We start from the raw sequence: 18459 nt of genomic DNA on the forward strand, positions 1-18459 counted from the left end.
AAACCTTAACGGACAAGTTGGAACATGCCCAACTGTTAAACAATTTCTCAGATACTCACTTGTTGAAAGCCATCAAAAACTGCCTGAATTTTACAAATGGTTTTCAACACGGAGGTGTTTTTCCTGCCGCGGCGCAGACGGATTTGCGTCGTCGTCACGGAACCGACTCGGTGAATTTGTCCGCACGTTCTTTCATTACAAAATCTCCTTTAACAGTGGAATGTCCGCATAAACTCCTCATGCCGACTTCTTCTGAAACTTCTCTGTTCTCTGACGACGTCCTGGGTGAACAGAGCCTTAAATTAGGATGTTTTCAGCTCGCAACAGCCAGACGGACGCCACCTCCAACCGCGCTGCGCCGATCCACTTTGTGAGCTGTCCTTAAAGCGAAAGAAACTCCACAATCTCTCATCAGCCGTTAAACTTTTCACCGAGAACCAGAAGAATTTCTTGAATAGTGTCCACTTGGATATCCTTCACAGGTCCTGAAAAAATTTTGATTTAGCAATGGGCGCCGTCTCCAGCAGCGTCGCAGACAAAGGATTTCAGCCGAGAGGGCTGGACCAGTGCTCACTCAAAGCCTGCCCACAGGCGGATGACGTCACCGACACGCATGAAAAAACTCACGCATGCGCATGAGGGTTCAAGCATGTCTGGTGTAATCGCACGTGATTCAAATCCATATAGTTTTTTTTTTTTATAAAACTGCCGGTTAGTTTTCTAATAAACCTTGTATGTCAATATTATTATCTAACGTTAATATTTATCTAGATCTTGTTTAATTGTTCACCGACTCACTCTCAGTGACTCGCAAAGTCAAAGATCAACTAGTCTAAAGGTACAGACCTGTATGTTTGTTCTTGTACAGTGGTCCCTTGTTTATCGCGGGAGTTACGTTCTAAAAATAGCCCGCGATAGGTGAATTCCGCGAAGTAGCAGAGATATTTTTTTACAATTATAGATGTTTTAAGGCTGTAAAACCCCTCACTACACACATTTTGTCACTTTTCTCTCCTGTGTAAATACTCTCAAAGTTCAAACCTTAATAAGTCCAGTATTATAGAATGAAACCAAAGATCAAAACCTGTTTTCAGGCCCAAACATTTGTTTGAGAAATAAAAATAGAACGTTTTCCTATAAATAATTATGATGGCTTTTAGAACTAACATTTAATTAATAATTAACTAATTTCACCAAGGAGAGCTTTGACAGGACTGGCCAGACTGTTAGATTACGACAGAATGCAGTTCCAACAATATTCAACTTTCCTGATCATCTTCAGAAGGTATGTTGATTTGCATGTAACTTTGATTCTATAACAAATACCTTGTGACCACTGAAGGTAATTTGTTACAATAAAATTACTGGAGGGAAATGTTAAAATTTGGGACTAATGAAATTAAATTGTTTTTTAATGGGAATTTGTTAAGTGGGTGCTATTAAACCAAAACAAATGTATGAAGTGGATGAAGATAATTCAACATGTACTGAGCCTTGATGTTTATTTAAGGGGTATTTTCTCTTCTTTTAATGACTGTGATGCTAACCTGTAGCTTTTAACACATGGGAGAGTACTAATGTAAGTTCAACCAGGTAAGATCGAATCAAGACTGTGTTACAGGTTTGTGGCACATACATTGATGTATATTTTTAACCATGATATGTGATGTTGATGATGGAAAAAAGTAATTTAGGACAGAAAATATTCCTTGATTAATACAATTACTTTGTTTTAATCATTAATGGGATTTTGTTAAATCTGTGTTTTTTTTTTTATTTAACCAAAACAAATGCATAAAATTCAACATGAACTAAACTTTGATGTTTATTATGCCCCCACGGTCAAAGTCAGGAGGAGGCAGTAGCATTGCGCCTGTCCATCTGTCTTTCTGTCCCCCATCCTCCAAATTGGTTTCCATGTAATAAGTTAAAAATTTTGGACGGATTTAATAAAAAAAAAAAAAAAAAAATGTTTTTGTGTTGTAGACGACACTGAAATCAGGGTTGGCTATTCCCAAGCAAATTCAAGTATTTCCTGCCCAGGTGGGAAATACTTGGAAGTACTTGGGTTGTATACAGAGGTACAGGGAAATAACTGAAAATATTTGAAAAGTGTATTTCCATGTATTTCCAATTATTTCCCATTTTCCTAAAAAAAATTATTGAGGCAGTATTTCCCACTTCGGCCAACCCTGAATAAAATACAGGTCAAGTTTAATTTTGGACTCTGCATGTCTAAGGTAATATGCAAATTGGTTCTGCTTGATAACATACAGATTTTAAAACTATTTGGCATGTGGGTAGATGACACTAAAATACAGTTCAAGTTTGAACTGAGAACCCACCGGTCAAAGACTACAGTTTAGTGTTGCTTTAAGTTGATGTGCACATTTTCATTACTAAACCAAAATGTGCAGGGTAATTCTTGTACATGTATGTAGCTACATAAAAACAAAATCATTTGACAAGAATGTTTGCGGTGATTTCAGTCAATTTACTAATAACCTTCCTGCAAAAATTGTTTGAACTCTAATGTACATGTAGATAATGACATCAACCATACATTTAACTAGACCAGTGTTTTTCAACCTTTTTTGAGTCGCGGAACCCTTTTTATATTTACAAAATCCTGCGGCACACCACCAACTAAAATAATATTATAATGCTATTACCTCTGGTTTTGCGCAAAACCCAATTATCGCAATAGAAAATCGATACAGAAAACATCGGATTTCGAAAATCCTCAAGCATTTTGCGCTCTGATCTCAAGTAGGGCTGTCACGATTAGAAATTTCTGGAGACGATTAATTGTCAGATAAATAATTGCGATTGACGAATATATTGTCTGTTTTTTTTTTCTTTTTTCCCTTCTTTATATTCTACTATTGTAGTATAATTACACAACTCTGGAAGAACGTTTGGCTTCTGTGAGTGGAGAAACTGGGAATGGTGCAACATTTTTATTTTTATCTTCATTTTACATACAGTCCCAACTTTTTCTGATTTGTGGTTGTTTCTGTTGCATTTCTTAAATTGCTTCTCCTCATCAGTCACGTTTTGTGCTTAAACACTGCATTAAGCTCAAGATTGAACAAATAAATACCTTTGGAAAATAACAGCTGTTAAAGTTCAGAGTTCTCACCTGCTTTTTGTGATCTGTGCGTCTGAACATTTTTTTTTTGTGTATCTCAGTTCATTCATATATTCTCATTTTTTAAATGTTTTTAAAGATATTTGACCGTTTATTTCATCTCATGATCTCATAAATTCAGCATACGACGCGCACATGGTGTGAACAGGACGGTAACGGCAGAATCACACCTTTAGAGAAAGTTTAGAGAGAAGTAAAAGCTTCACGTTTTCGTTTTGTTATTTATATTACATCACTCCATTTAAAATCCTCTCTGCTCCGCGCTCGATGCGCACTGAACGTGTCGCGCCTGCATTCAGGAATCTCCCCTTTTTAGTCGACTAAACATGAGATCTGATGATATTTACATGTTTAATCTATGTGATTTAGTTGACTGTAGACTGGCGTCCTGTCCAGGGTGAACCCCGCCTCACTCCCTAGGCCTGCTGGGATAGGCTCCGGCCCCACCGTGGCCCTTGATTGGAGTAGGCAGGTATAAAAATGAATGAATGAGTTAGTCGACTAAACCTAACATATTTCAGATGCCTAAATTATGACTAAAACTCATTGACATTTTAGTTGACTTTGACCAAAACAAAACTGATATAATGCTGCTAAAATGAACACTGATATATGGGCGCTATGGAAAATGAGGGCTCTAGAAGACCAGATCAGTCGGGGAACAGTGGTGATGGTGAGAGACCAAGACTGAGATCTGGATTTTAAATAAAGTCCACCTACAGCACCATTTGTAATTATTTCTAAATGCACGTTCAGTTTGCTGCAGGTCAGGTCAGGTCAGGCAACATGAGTTCATTCCCCACAGCATGGAACCACCCCAAATAAAACAGAATTCAATTCAATTTATTTATGTTGCACCAAATCACAATACAAGCTGCCCCCCACCACCCCAGGGAAAGCATGTAGAAGACAGTGGTCAGGACAAACTCCCTATTGAGGGAAAAACCCCATTTTGTATCCTCGAGCAAAATACAGAAAACAACAGATGTAATGTGACGATAAAAGACTCAATGTTTCTATGAAGGCTCTCAGTTGTCCAGGTGGTTTCCATAGTAGAGAAGCTTGAATCTTTGACTGGACTGGGTTGCTTGACGTGAGGGCGTTTCTGGTAGTCAGACTACCAGAGCAAGAAATTTAGCTGAGGATGCTTCTGTGATTTGAAGCGAAACGTCCTCGCGTCAAGCAACCCAGTCCAGTCGAAGATTCAAGCTTCTCTATGATAAAAGACTCAGTTCTCCCGCGTCAGACTTCTCCAGGCCGAGGTCACACCTGGGCCGGGTTGTCCTGTTTAAACAGAGTCACGGCGTCTTCAGTGGTTCTGAGTCACGAATGGCGTCACTTTGAATCCTTTGCCGCCTGCGGTTCATCATCTTTCTTCCGACTACAGCCGTGATTGCCAGAACAGCGATGAAGACCAGAATTCCTGGCAGGAGAGCTTGGTAATTCAACGGAGGTGTCTGAACTACTGGAAGTGGCCCTGAAATAATAAGTTTCATAATTACAAACAAAAATAAACAGACATTTATACATATAGGCGATAGGATTAACGCTTTCATTCCAAGTTTTCATTCCAGTAAAATCGGTCTATTTGAAAATAACACTGATTGTCCATTAAAATACAAACATTACTAATTTGAAAAGTTCAACACATTTAAGATGCACAAACAGGAGAAATCTGGAGAATTCCGTCATGAAATCAATGAAAATGGCGTGCATGTGAGGTGACAGCGTTATATTATATATACGTATTATACAATATATAACAGCTGGGTGGATCCTTGTCATTTGATTGGTGGCTTGTATGTCACATGTGTGTTTCCAATCCGTCACAAAGCACCAATCAAATGACAAGGATCCACTCAGCTGTTATATATTTCTTTTTACTGGGCAATTTTAGTGCTATATGAAATGTGCTATTGCACACTCCAACCACCATGTGCGCTCGCACTACCGGGTCGGCGTTTAGCTAAAGGCAAAAGCTATACGCCCAACCACTGGGCAGATAAGTCATACGTTGAACATTACACGCCCAACCATTGGGCAGATAAATATAATGTCTTATCTTATTCGCTCAACCGTGATCATGTATTTGACATGTTTTGTGCATCTAAACTACGTTTTTTACACCACGTTTTAAGGCTCTATTGTGGCGTATATTTGACACATTTAATGGCGCAGTCTTTAATTACTGCGAAAATAACGCAATGGATCAAAACAGACAAACTTCATAAGCATTTTGAACAGAAGCCTGTTAACGACGACGAAAAAGTTTGAACAAAATGCTGCTTGTTGGCTGTAAGATGGTGTCAGTTTGATACTGTTCCCTGGGTGATGAGCCAAACAGAACCGCTTTAGATCACAGCCCCTCCGCGAGGTGCGAACCCTGCGGTCGGCGAAAAAATATCCGCCTTTTTTCCCTCCCGCATTGAAACCGGAAGTGAACTTACAAGCGCGCTCATTGGTTGGTTGTGGTTGGGCGTATATGCTCGCGTATTTACTTTATTGACGACCAACGGTTGGGCGTATAGCCACTCCATTAGCTAAACATGGCAGAGTTTGTTCTGCTTGCGGACGACGATTTGAAGATGCTAACTGATGCTGCTAATTCTTCTGACACAAAAAAATGAAACCACTCTGCTGTAAGCCGTCTGAATGCATGAAGAGCTGTTAGGATGAAAAGCTGGACACATTTGTGACGGAATTTTTTGCTGGACTGAGGAACTACACCAAGTCTTTTCTTTTTTTTGGAAGTATTATGGACTATGTCATCACAATTATTTTTGAACTATCTAACTTTTTTCAAGTTGACTGAGAACAATTTTGGACTCCTATTTAAAGTTTGTGTTGGACTGTTTTAAGTACCAGTGACGAACACCAAAATGTAAGTCCCTTTTCTGTTTAATATCAAATGACAAAGATGTATTTTCACCATTATATTAAACAAATAATGACTGTTTTTTCATTCTTTCAATGGTGCAAATATTTCATGAGGTGAAAGACGGAACATACCATCTTTCATAAGTCATCTCTGTGCATGTTATCCATCTGTTGCCACCAGCTTCCATTACTCCTCACAAAGTGATCTTCCAAAAGGGAATTTAAATTAATTATGATGAGAATATTAATGATTCTAATCCAATTACATTTTTTTCCTTGAATCTGATTGGTTAATTGTCTGAGAGCTCAGACTGTATAATTTGTGGTAACGGTGGCCAAAGATGTATTACTCCGCGCCCTGACCGGTGTTCTGATGAGATGTTATTACTGTCAAATGTCATTCCTGTCCTTCGGCGCAACTGCACATGCGTGCACATGCACAGTATTGTTGGGATGCAAAACCGAGGAGACGCACAATTCACCAGAACACCAACTGCGCGCACTGCTAGCTGTTAGCACTGTTTGCATTTAAGCTACCATACAAAAGTATTGATGGGGATTCTGATACAGAATTACTGTTTCACATTTGATGGATTACTCCGGCTGTGACCACTGTTGGAGCAACACTGCCTCACGGTAAGCCTCGCCGACCAAATAACCTACAAAAAATAAACAGTGCAAACAATGGAACTACTCAACAAAAATATAAACGCAACACTTTTGGTTTTGCTCCCATTTTGTATGAGATGAACTCAAAGATCTAAAACTTTTTCCACATACATAATATCACCATTTCCCTCAAATATTGTTCACAAACCAGTCTAAATCTGTGATAGTGAGCACTTCTCCTTTGCTGAGATAATCCATCCCACCTCACAGGTGTGCCATATCAAGATGCTGATTAGACACCATGATTAGTGCACAGGTGTGCCTTAGACTGCCCACAATAAAAGGCCACTCTGAAAGGTGCAGTTTTATCACACAGCACAATGCAACAGATGTCGCAAGATTTGAGGGAGCATGCAATTGGCATGCTGACAGCAGGAATGTCAACCAGAGCTGTTGCTCGTGTATTGAATGTTCATGTCTCTACCATAAGCCGTCTCCAAAGGCGTTTCAGAGAATTTGGCAGTACGTCCAACCAGCCTCACAACCGCAGACCACGTGTAACCACACCAGCCCAGGACCTCCACATCCAGCATGTTCACCTCCAAGATCGTCTGAGACCAGCCACTCGGACAGCGGCTGAAACAATCGGTTTGCATAACCAAAGAATTTCTGCACAAACTGTCAAAAACCGTCTCAGGGAAGCTCATCTGCATGCTCGTGGTCCTCATCAAGGTCTCGACCTGACTCCAGTTCGTCGTCGTAACCGACTTGAGTGGGCAAATGCTCACATTCGCTGGCGTTTGGCACGTTGGAGAGGTGTTCTCTTCACGGATGATGCGAAGGAGATGTGTTGCACTGCATGAGGCATATGGTGGTCACACCAGATACTGACTGGTATCTCCCCCCCAATAACACAAAACTGCACCTTTTAGAGTGGCCTTTTATTGTGGGCAGTCTAAGGCACACCTGTGCACTAATCATGGTGTCTAATCAGCATCTTGGTATGGCACACCTGTGAGGTGGGATGGATTATCTCAGCAAAGGAGAAGTGCTCACTATCACAGATTTAGACTGGTTTGTGAACAATATTTGAGGGAAATAGTGATATTGTGTATGTGGAAAAAGTTTTAGATCTTTGAGTTCATCTCATACAAAATAGGAGCAAAACCAAAAGTGTTGCGTTTATATTTTTGTTGAGTATAGATTAGAACAGGAATAACCCTGTTGTGTCTGATGATATGTGGTTGTTCATGCCGTTATACGGTCGCAAATAGCCGTTTTACTGGCTAAGCTATGCGTCACTGGTAAAGCTCTATTTGTGACCGTATAACTAGCATGAACATCCGCACATCATCAGTCACAACAGGGTTATTCCCTAATTAGATGGAACTCAGCAACACAACTGAATCACCTCAAAAAGATTGTAACCACGTGGACCCGGCGCCACGAGAGTGGATGTGAGAGTTATCAAAAATAAAAATAAAAAAGAAAAAGAAATACTGGAAAATATAGCACCTCGCAGTTTCGCAGATTTTTGTAGTCCAATTTTGCATGTTTTTTTTTTTTTTTTTTTTACAGCGCATTGTGCTCTGCGTCCGGTGTTCTGTCGAGATGACGGGACACCTATTGCGGCACTGAAGGGAGAGTATGCGCATTGTGTTCTGTGTGTCTGTTTCTAAGAATCTTCTCGTCCAGAAGAAAACAGAGCGCCAACAACTACCCATAACTGTGTTCTTCACTCGGAAAAAGACACCTGCAGCGAGGCCTTCAGTGGAGCGGCGCCACGACAAAGAGGCGCGATCAGAGGAACTGTGAAATACTGGTCAGTCACTAATAATCATTTCTTATGTGTCCAACCTCGTACGCTGATCGTTAAAATTAAATTCGTTAGTTCTAAATGCCATCATAATTATTTATAGGAAAACATTCTATTTTTATTTCTCAAACAAATGTTTGGGCCTGAAAACAGGTTGGTCTTATTTTTCTACTAAGGTTTGAACATTGAGAGTGTTTACACACGAGAGAAAAGTGAGAAAATGTTAATGCCTGTTTGAGAAAAGTGTATAAACTGTGTAGTGAGGAGTTTTACAGCCTTAAAACGGCTATAATAATTGTAAAAAATAATGCTGTCTACTTTGTGGATTTTGCCTATTGCGGGCTATTTTTAGAACGTACAGTAGTGTTCAGAATAATAGTAGTGCAATGTGACTAAAAAGATTAATCCAGGTTTTGAGTATATTTCTTATTGTTACATGGGAACCCCGCCCTCTGTGATAAATTCATCGCCCCCTTAATATTTTTTTTTTTGGCGCCGGGCCTGTAACCACGTCCTCTTATGCTGTGAAAGAACAAGAAATTGCTTTGGATTTAGGAAAACCTGCAAAGTAACAAAGGATTCCAATGAGATGTCAGAATGTTGACAAACTGGCAAAATGCTAAATATTTGCGCCTTTTATGTTCATTCATGTACCAGCAGACAAACATTATTAATGACATCAGGACAATGAGTTTCAGCTGAATAGTTTTCTTGTCCTGACTTGCAAAAAATTAGAGATAAAAGTCTGCAGAGTGTTTTGATTGGACACGTGATGTTCATAAGGTAACGGCTCAGTGTGGCACTGGACCCAAGTCTGGGAACACATGGAATTCATCAGCTGGAACAAACACCCCCGGTGGTTATCCACGTGTCCACTTTATACAGTAGTGTTCAGAATAATAGTAGTGCTATGTGACTAAAAAGATTGTCTGCGGCCCTTGGACCCAAAAAGAACAATTTTACTCTCATCAGTCCACAAAATATTCCTCCATTTCTCTTTAGGCCAGTTGATGTGTTCTTTGGCAAATTGTAACCTCTTCTGCACGTCTTTTATTTAACAGAGGGACTTTGCGGGGGATTCTTTCAAATAAATTAGCTTCACACAGGCGTCTTCTAACTGTCACAGCACTTACAGGTAACTCCAGACTGTCTTTGATCATCCTGGAGCTGATCAATGGGTGAACCTTTGCCATTCTGGTTATTCTTCTATCCATTTTGATGGTTGTTTTCCGTTTTCTTCCATGCAGCTCTGTTTTTTTTTGTTTTTTTTTGTCCATTTTAAAGCATTGGACATCATTGTAGATGAACAGCCTATAATTGAACAATGTCTTGAACGTCCCATTTTCCTCAGGCTTTCAAAGAGAAAAGCATGTTCAACAGGTGCTGGCTTCATCCTTAAATAGGGGACACCTGATTCACACCTGTTTGTTCCACAAAACTGATGAACTCACTGACTGAATGCCACACTACTATTATTGTGAACACCCCATTTTCTACTTTTTTTTTTTTACTAATAGCCCAATTTCATAGCCTTAAGAGTGTGCATATCATGAATGCTTGGTCTTGTTGGATTTGTGAGAATCTACTGGTACCTTGTTTCCCATGTAACAATAAGAAATATACTCAAAACCTGGATTAATCTGTTTAGTCACATAGCACTACTATTATTTTGAACACTACTGTATGATTCAGGTTGCTGTTACCTTCTGAACCAGGCTGGTGCCACTTCTTAAGAGGTTAGGGCTTTTTTTGGGCTGGTGGTTCATTCAGTGCAGCAGCATCTTGATCTTTGGCTCTTTTCAGCCTGAGGACTGAGGAGCATCACATTTAATTACTGGGTGTATTCAGTTAAAAACACACTAAATGTACACATGTGTATGTTCTTTGTACACAGACCACACACATCCATGTACATGTAAAGTAAGAACCCTCTAAACAGGTACACAGGGCCTAACAAGTACTCCGTCAACAGTGAGCCCCAAAATATTACCAAATATTCTCCTAATGTTTCCTTGGTGATCAAATGTAGTCAATGATAACACGTCGGGTGTCCCTCGACAACATCATGAAAGGACGTCAGTCCACCTCGCTAGGATTTACAGCAATCAACCTTCATCCACGTCACTGCCATCACTGGGGCGGATTTTTCATTATTTACGGATTCAAAGTGGAAAAATAGTTTATTTCCGCTTCTCTAACCAGCGAGGGATGCCATGTTGTTTCCACGCTGCCAGGATGTGAAAGATAAGCTGTGATTGGTTCAGACGCATCAAGAAATATTTTTCTTGCATTTATATCTCGCTGTTGTGCAGACCTTTTCAGTTAAATATGCTTTTGTATATCATTAACAAGTTATTGCGTAAAGATCACTGAAAACGATTTTACTGGAACGGAATGTAAAGAAGGATTTTTCATCCAATCACCTATTATTTGTGTTAAAAAACAAACTCACCACAGTTAGGCTTTACTTCGACTGTTTCGGTGCTAATATCACACGATGTTTGTACTACGATGGTGTAGTTTTCATCCTTAGTGACGCTTTGGATGTGGAGGGACACGTAACTCTTGTTGTCCCAGTTGCAGAAGAAAACATCGTGTGTCTGAACACTGTCGTTACAGACACTTACACCACTCGAAGTCTCTGTCCATCCAAATCCCATACCAAGGCAGCCGGAAAGCAACGTTATAGTGCAGTTCACTTTTGTGCTCACACACGTTACAGCTGAGTTGCATTTCAAGAACACTTCTGCACAAGGGGGGGGGGGGGGGGGGGGGGGGGCATGCAGTAATTAATATGAGCCTTTAAGGTTTCAATAATTAAAGTTCATGGCAGCACCTTTCTCTGCTGAAACAGCACTTTGATGAATGGTAACGATGTACAGCAGACACGTCCACAAATGAGGCATCCCACTGGTTTCTCTGCTTCAAAATGACAGAAAATATTCAAAATCAGAACGTGACTGCATGGAGCTTCACTGCAACGAAAAACTACAAAACATTTCTTTTATTATCACCTCTGCTGAGGCGGCTATGTGATCAATATCAACACTCCGGTCCCTCCCACAAGCAAACAACAACAAAAAAAAATATATGAAGGGAAAAAAATTGAAAATAAAGAAGAATAAATAGAATAAATTTTTATATCAGTAACAATATTACGTCATCATCCCATGAACAAGCAGAGTCCACTCAGCAGATTGCCCAACTGCGATGAATCAGAACCCCCCCAGCCCAAACTTTCTGGATCCACCTGGTCACAGTTTCTTCAATCAGTCACAAACACAGAAGTCTCTAAGTCCTTCTGATGTGTCGTGGGTGTTTTGGTGGCTTCCCATACTTTTATATGATCACTCAGTTTTTGATAACATCTACTCCAGACATTGATCATGTAGTACCATAGCATTTATTTTTCTTAATGATGGGTGGAAAATCAAGTCCAAGATGCAGTCGGTGACTTGGACATGTTCATGTGTCCACCCTCTGACGTGCCTCAGGAAACCTGGCTGAAACAGTGGTGACTGCTGGAAAAATCATGATATTGAGTTATATTTAGTTGTTAAAATTACTTATGGCTTCTGAAAAAATGGGAGTGATTGTATATAAATATGTTAATAATTTAATTTTAGCTTCATTGTGGTTGTAGACATAAAACTTCAAAACAGCCACTGTCCAAATATTTATGGACCTGACAACAGTGTCCTTTTCTAAAAGTGCACCAGGTAGATTTGTCATTAAAACAGCAGAAATGAAACACAAAGTCCAAAAGTGTAAATGGCCTTAAAAACAGGTCGTTTCTCTGCAGAACTAAAGAACAGCGTCCAAAAAATACAAATTAAAAGTCTAATAATTTACAGTAAAAGCTGAGATTCCTTTAGCTGCTCCCAGATTACACCAGAGGTTCTTCCCAGCACAGCTCCATTTACGTAAGTGGACTCGGGGGCTTTGAACCCTGAACCTTCCTGCTGCTGCACCATGTGTGTTCATGGTGTTTTGTCCTCCTGCTGATTAATTATTGATGATTGTCTTCTGTCTCTTGTCTTTAATGAATTACAGGCTGAAAACCGCTAATGTATAATTAATCAGCTTATGAAGTGTACTTTAGACAAAACATAAAAAATCAAAACTGAAACTTAAAAAAATTAAATTACTATAAATGACTGTAAAATCTGGTCTTTTTCTGATCTATGATCTTTTGACTGAAAGTAAAAGTGTCAAGTTAAGACACGTTCAAAGAGCTTCGATTGAGACGCTTTGCTGCACTTTGTCTTTTTTTAATATGGTTTGAAGCTTTGTTTATGATTAAGGGATTTTTTTGTATAAATGAACAATTTATGGTAGAATTTTTAGAGCACAAAAATTCTATTTTTAATGTTTTACTATTAATCAGTTGCTTTTGAACTGATTCTTTCCTGTGGGTCATAATCCTGATGGACAAACACAGTTTAAAATGAAATGCTGATGTGTGAATTACAAGCACAGAATTACACTGCAGTTAGCAATTAACAAAAGGTTTATGTTCTTGAACTAAAATTTAAAGTAAATAAAAATACACTATTGTTGAACATGTTTAATAGCAATTTCTTAATTTACAGAGAATTTGTCAGTTGTAGGAGATTAGGAATGTGGATTAAATGTGGTCCCAGTTGAGAGAGATTATTTGAGTTTAAAACTTAATCTGCATAAAACAGTCAAAGTAGTTTATTTCACAGATTTAGGATATTCCTGTGCGGAAACGCACACCGTTTTCTCACAGACCACATTCACTGCATCGACTTTGTTTCTTTTTATTTTGTGGTGAAATTCACACGTTTTTTTTTTCTCCTTCTTTGTGACAAGCTATGGCTGTGTTATTAAGGGTTTTAAAAAAATAACCACTATGTTACCCATATGTGAAAGAGTTTGTCCTCATTATATCCCCTTTTAACTGGTTAAGTCACAAGATGAGCGTATTTATTGGTTTTGAGTTATTGTGTTAGCAAACTGGAGACTGACTCACTCATTTACCCTTTTCTAAAGCCAAGGAATATATAGTATTGGGCAATCAGATAACAAAAAGCTGCCAAATAATCTAATATTTTCAAATAAGGGTCACATTTAGAAATACAAAGATACACAATGTATTTCCTGCAGTTGGTAAGAAAACAGGATTGTATTAAATCATCTTACCAGCTTTTTAAAATAATTTCGTTTATATCAGTGTTACAAAGAAATCAAAATTTTCGTTTTTGAAAATTTTAAAGTTTGCTGAAAAAAAGGTCTAAATTATAATCAAATGTACCCAAACTGTCTGACAAATACTGTATCAACAATAAAAGACTCTTAAATGTAGAAATCTGAAATCTGACTATTGAAACAATCTGGATTAAAATGATTCACTTTGAGCTCAGGAGTAAAACTAAGTGTTTCTGGTGCAACTAATTGTGCAGCAAACAATTACAGCTGTCACCATTTTCCACTTATTCATTATGTTCCATTAAAGTATCTGAGGCCACCTTTAAAAACCATCACTAAAGTGTCATTATGGTAATCTTGTGTCAGATCCACTTTGAACCCGATTCTACATTCGGAGGCTTTCAGGATCAGGTTTACGGTGATATTACAATGTTTACCTGAAAGCAAATCAAAGCTCTGATCACTCTGATTAATCTGTGAGCAAACAGCAGAAATCATGTCCTTACCTGCAGGAGAGCGTCTGACTGACACGAGCCGGAGGCTGAACACACGTGGAACATCAGGTCTGAAGGAAAGACTGCAACTGGGAGAATTTCCTCGTGTTGTTGCTTCACACCTGCAGATCAACAAACTCTAAACCAATGAGAAAGCAACAGGCGGCCAGAGAAAGTTACACAATTTACAACAAACACGCGCATGCATTTACTGTAAATTGTGTGACTTTCTCCTTCGTTTCAGGATACTGAAGATAGAACCAGGTGTGAAATCTGCAGCCGCTGAGTCCAGATTAAAATTTAACTCACAAATCCAGGTGTAGCCCGGTGTGGTGACCTCTGACCCAGCTTCTCAGTGACAGTGTTTCTGGAATATGAGGTGAGGGGCAGAATATTTGACAAAAGCAACATTCTCCTTGCAGACATCACAAGTGTCAGTAGAAGAAGGTTTTGCAATTAAAAAGTTTAAAATCGTGTTTTTATTCTCACATTTTACACACTTGCAGGAAGAACAAAACATTGCGCAAATAAAAATCTAATGGGCAAATTCAAAACTGGGCAAATTTCTCCCCGGCGGTGCCCGACCTGTTTTGTTGTAATCCAAAGATACCTGAGCAGATTGTTGGTACGTGATAAAAGCTTACAGGATGACCATTTGAAAAACAAACCATCAAGTGTCCCCTAAGAAGTGATGACATATTTAACCCTTTGATGCACAACATCGGTCAAAAGTGACCCGGCTGAGTTTTTATTTTCAATATCTTGCAATAAATTAATTTCATAATTTGGGAATCAAGGTATTCCTCAGTTAACTTGTTTTTGATAATCATATGTACATCTTAATTTTATTTTTTTTCCTTTCTCACTTTTTGAATAAAAACCCTTTTTGTATCACTATCATTCTAATGCACAACATGGGTCAAAAGTCACCCAAATCTATTTTCTATGTCATTTTATGTACGGTTGAGTGTTTCTATAATTTATCTTGAAATAAATGTTTTATCATTTACTATTACACACACACAGTATCTCATTTCTGTTTAGCGCAAATCATCATTTTTCTTTCTTACTTTATGAACAATCACAGCTTTTGAGTTTCTACATCAAGTTGACACACGTGACAGAAATAACTCACATGTATTTACTGCAGCATTTGGTGTGAAACTGTGAAATGTGTTTGTTTTTGTCGACAATGGACAACTTCTTCACCAGTGTCTCTCTGGCTGAGAAGCTCCTCGAGAAGAACCTGACCATTACTGGGACTCTTCTTCAGATCAAGCTGGACACACCACCTATCGTGAAGCCACCCAAATTACTGATCTACAGCTCAGAGTTTGGATTCAGTGGCAACATGACCACGGTGAGTTTTGTGCAACAGAAAGGAATGGCTGTTGTCCTCCTGAGCACCAAGCATGATGACAAAGCAGCAGATGACAGCAGCCAGAAGAAGAAACCAGAAGTGATCCAGTATTAGCAACTACTCATGTAAGCGGAGAACCTCGAGGTGGCCCACGGTGGCTGTTCATCATGGAGCTGGGCAAGAAGCTCGTTATGCCACATACGAAGAGGTACATGGATGGACACACCCAAATCCCAAAAGAATTTTGGGATTTGCCTGATCTGCTGATATGAAACAAATTATTATTATCGTATTAAGTCAATTAATTTTAAATTGCTCTTGGATGAATGGTTATTTTTGACCCATGTGTGCAAACTTGATGTAGTAATATAAAAACTATCTATGTTCATAAAGTATGAAAGGGAAAAATGAAAAAAAAAAAGATTGGTGGTAATCAAAAACAAGATATTTAAAGAATACTTGAATACTTGGAATATTCAATCTTAAAATAAATAGATTTCTAAGGATAGAACAAAGAAAAATTCAGTCAGCATGAAATAACCTGGGAAATTAATACGGGTCATTTTTGACCCATGTTGTGCATCAAAGGGTTAAATAAATGTGTTAAGAAATTAACACATAGGGAACGCCTTAACCAGTTTTACTGGAGTACTTTTTTATATTTGGGATTTTCTGGTGTTCTCTCGTAGCATTTGTTGACCCTTTGTTGTGCCCACAGTGTCGATTTTCATCAAAACGAGGCCCGTACAGGTGCCCGAGCGGAAAGTTAAGAAGAATGTTCAAAGACTGTTCAACAATAAACCTGAGAAAATGTTATACTATTCTAGTCAGATGACCAATTTATCAAGTGGTTATGAAAACCACCATAAAATGCCATTTCATACACCAAATGACATCATGTGGTATGTTTTGTGAAACATGCTCTACTTCATTTTGTTGATGCAAAAACTGAGACTTTAAATTTTCTGTCTTGTGTGCATTTCAAATCTTATATTCCATAAAGGGCTACTACCTTGAGCTTTGAATACACCACCATACAATGTTTAATCAAAAACAAAACTATCATGCTTATTTCAAAGTCAGCTGAATACTAACTAGCTAAAACACAACCATTGTAGCGACTGGCTCAAAAGTTAGCAAGCTACCAAATAAACAGATAATCACACAAAGAGAATGTAGTTATTCTTTTCAGTATTGTTTTACAAATTTCTGCAAGCAAAATGTGTCTTTAGAATAGTTCATCCTTTGTGGGGACGTTTTTTATTTATTTATTTTTTTTTAAAGCATGAGGTGACATACAGCTAGCCAATTTTTCTCCACACAGGCCTCCTTCCATCTGGGACTTTCAAATCTTATATTCCATAAAGGGCTAATATCCTGAACTTGGAATACACCACCATACAATATTTAGTCACAAACTTAAGATGCTTACTTCCAAGCCAGTTGAATGCTAGCTAGCTAAAATGACCGAAAACCATTGTAGCGACTGGGCCAAACTACGAGTTAGTTAGCAAGCTACCACAATACCAGATAATTATACAAAGAGAATGGAGTTATTCTTTTCAGTATTTTACAACTTACTGCAAACAAAATATTGTGTCTTTAGAATAGTTTATCCTTTGTGAGGGCGTTTTTTTCTTTTTAAGATGAGGTGTCATACAGCTAGCTATTTTTTTTTTAGGTGTGTACTAGGGGTCTATTTTGGACATTCCTATGTTCCTGTATCTTAACTCCTTTCACTTTGATTTTATTTTGATTTTGTGAGTGGAATATTATTTGTTTTTGTTTTAATGAATTTTTAACAAGTGTTAACTTGTGTGAATGGGAGTGACAGACCACCACATAATTTCCGTTGAGATCAATAAAGTATCTATCTAGGGTTCTCACCAGGATTTTTTCACAGCATAGGGGGGAACTTTGTGGGGCACAGCCACGTGATGAGTGTTGCAGTTGTGAGTATTGTAGGGGGAGTCCAGGGGCATCTCCCCAAGAAAGTTTTGAAGTTTATAGCCCTTTTAAACCCTATTTCCTGTCTTTTGAGTGCCACTTTGTGCTACTAACTGGGACTTTAAATAACATGTGACATGTCCTTCAAAGAAGAAAATAAAAAACAAACAAACACAAAAGCCCCCCAATGCTGGTTAAATCAGAGCATAGGGCCCCCCTATGCTTAACTGCGCTGGCAAGAACCCTGCTATCTACCCACCAGGTTAATGACAAATCTCTTCCTCCTGAACTTTTGTGTACATACAGATAATGTATGTAACGCTGTGTGATATAGGTGACTGAGGCAGCACGTTTTCCTCCAGCAGGAGCTACATTAGAAGTCTCCTCCAACTGGCTTCACATCTTTTCGGGAGTTGGGAGTCGATGTGTATAAGTGTACCTTTGCATAACCTTTTGTAACAAAACTCATGCAAGAGTTACAGGAAGTCAATCATTAATCCAATTTTTTAAAATTATAAACATATTAACTCTACAAGAGTCTTGAAGAAGTTGTTTAGTGAAGGATGATAAATCCCCCGTAAGACAAAAACACCAGACTGTTCCTTTACTCATATCAAGTGTTTAACACATATGACCTATGTATGAACTCATAAAAGAAAGAACATAATGACACACAATTTGGAAAGTATTGTTAAACATGAAAACATCCTGCACCATTAAAATGAGAAAATAATTAGAAAAATTTACAAAGAATTACGCTTTATTCTTACCGGGACAAACATTAAACATAGCATAAAAAAAACCAAACAGTTAACTTTTAATCATCTTGGTGCATTCTGTTAAATGACCTATAAACTCATACGGCAGTCAAACTCTGTTTAACTACGACTACATAATAATAATAATAATAATATTATCAGACAATTATACTGTTGCATATCAGCCAAAGCAAGGCCACCGCACGAGAACGCTTTGGCTCGTCTTTCAGTGTGGAACAGCAATTACAGATAAAATGTTTCCGCTTGGATTTGCT

General features: G+C 38.4%; 1 long non-coding RNA gene across 1 annotated transcript in view; it reads right to left on the reverse strand.

The window, feature by feature from the left end:
- Positions 1 to 3381: 3381 nt before the first annotated feature.
- Positions 3382 to 18459, reverse strand: part of LOC117530415 — a 30059-nt gene continuing 14981 nt past the window's right edge. Inside the window, exons 2-5 of the long non-coding RNA XR_004566358.1 lie at positions 14132 to 18251; positions 11290 to 11375; positions 10906 to 11199; positions 3382 to 4628 (exon numbers count right to left, since the gene is read on the reverse strand). This is a non-coding gene — a long non-coding RNA (uncharacterized LOC117530415). The remainder of the gene's footprint in view (positions 4629 to 10905; positions 11200 to 11289; positions 11376 to 14131; positions 18252 to 18459) is intronic.

Source organism: Thalassophryne amazonica, chromosome 18 (assembly GCF_902500255.1).
Source record: "Thalassophryne amazonica chromosome 18, fThaAma1.1, whole genome shotgun sequence".
NCBI classification, from domain to species: domain Eukaryota; kingdom Metazoa; phylum Chordata; class Actinopteri; order Batrachoidiformes; family Batrachoididae; genus Thalassophryne; species Thalassophryne amazonica.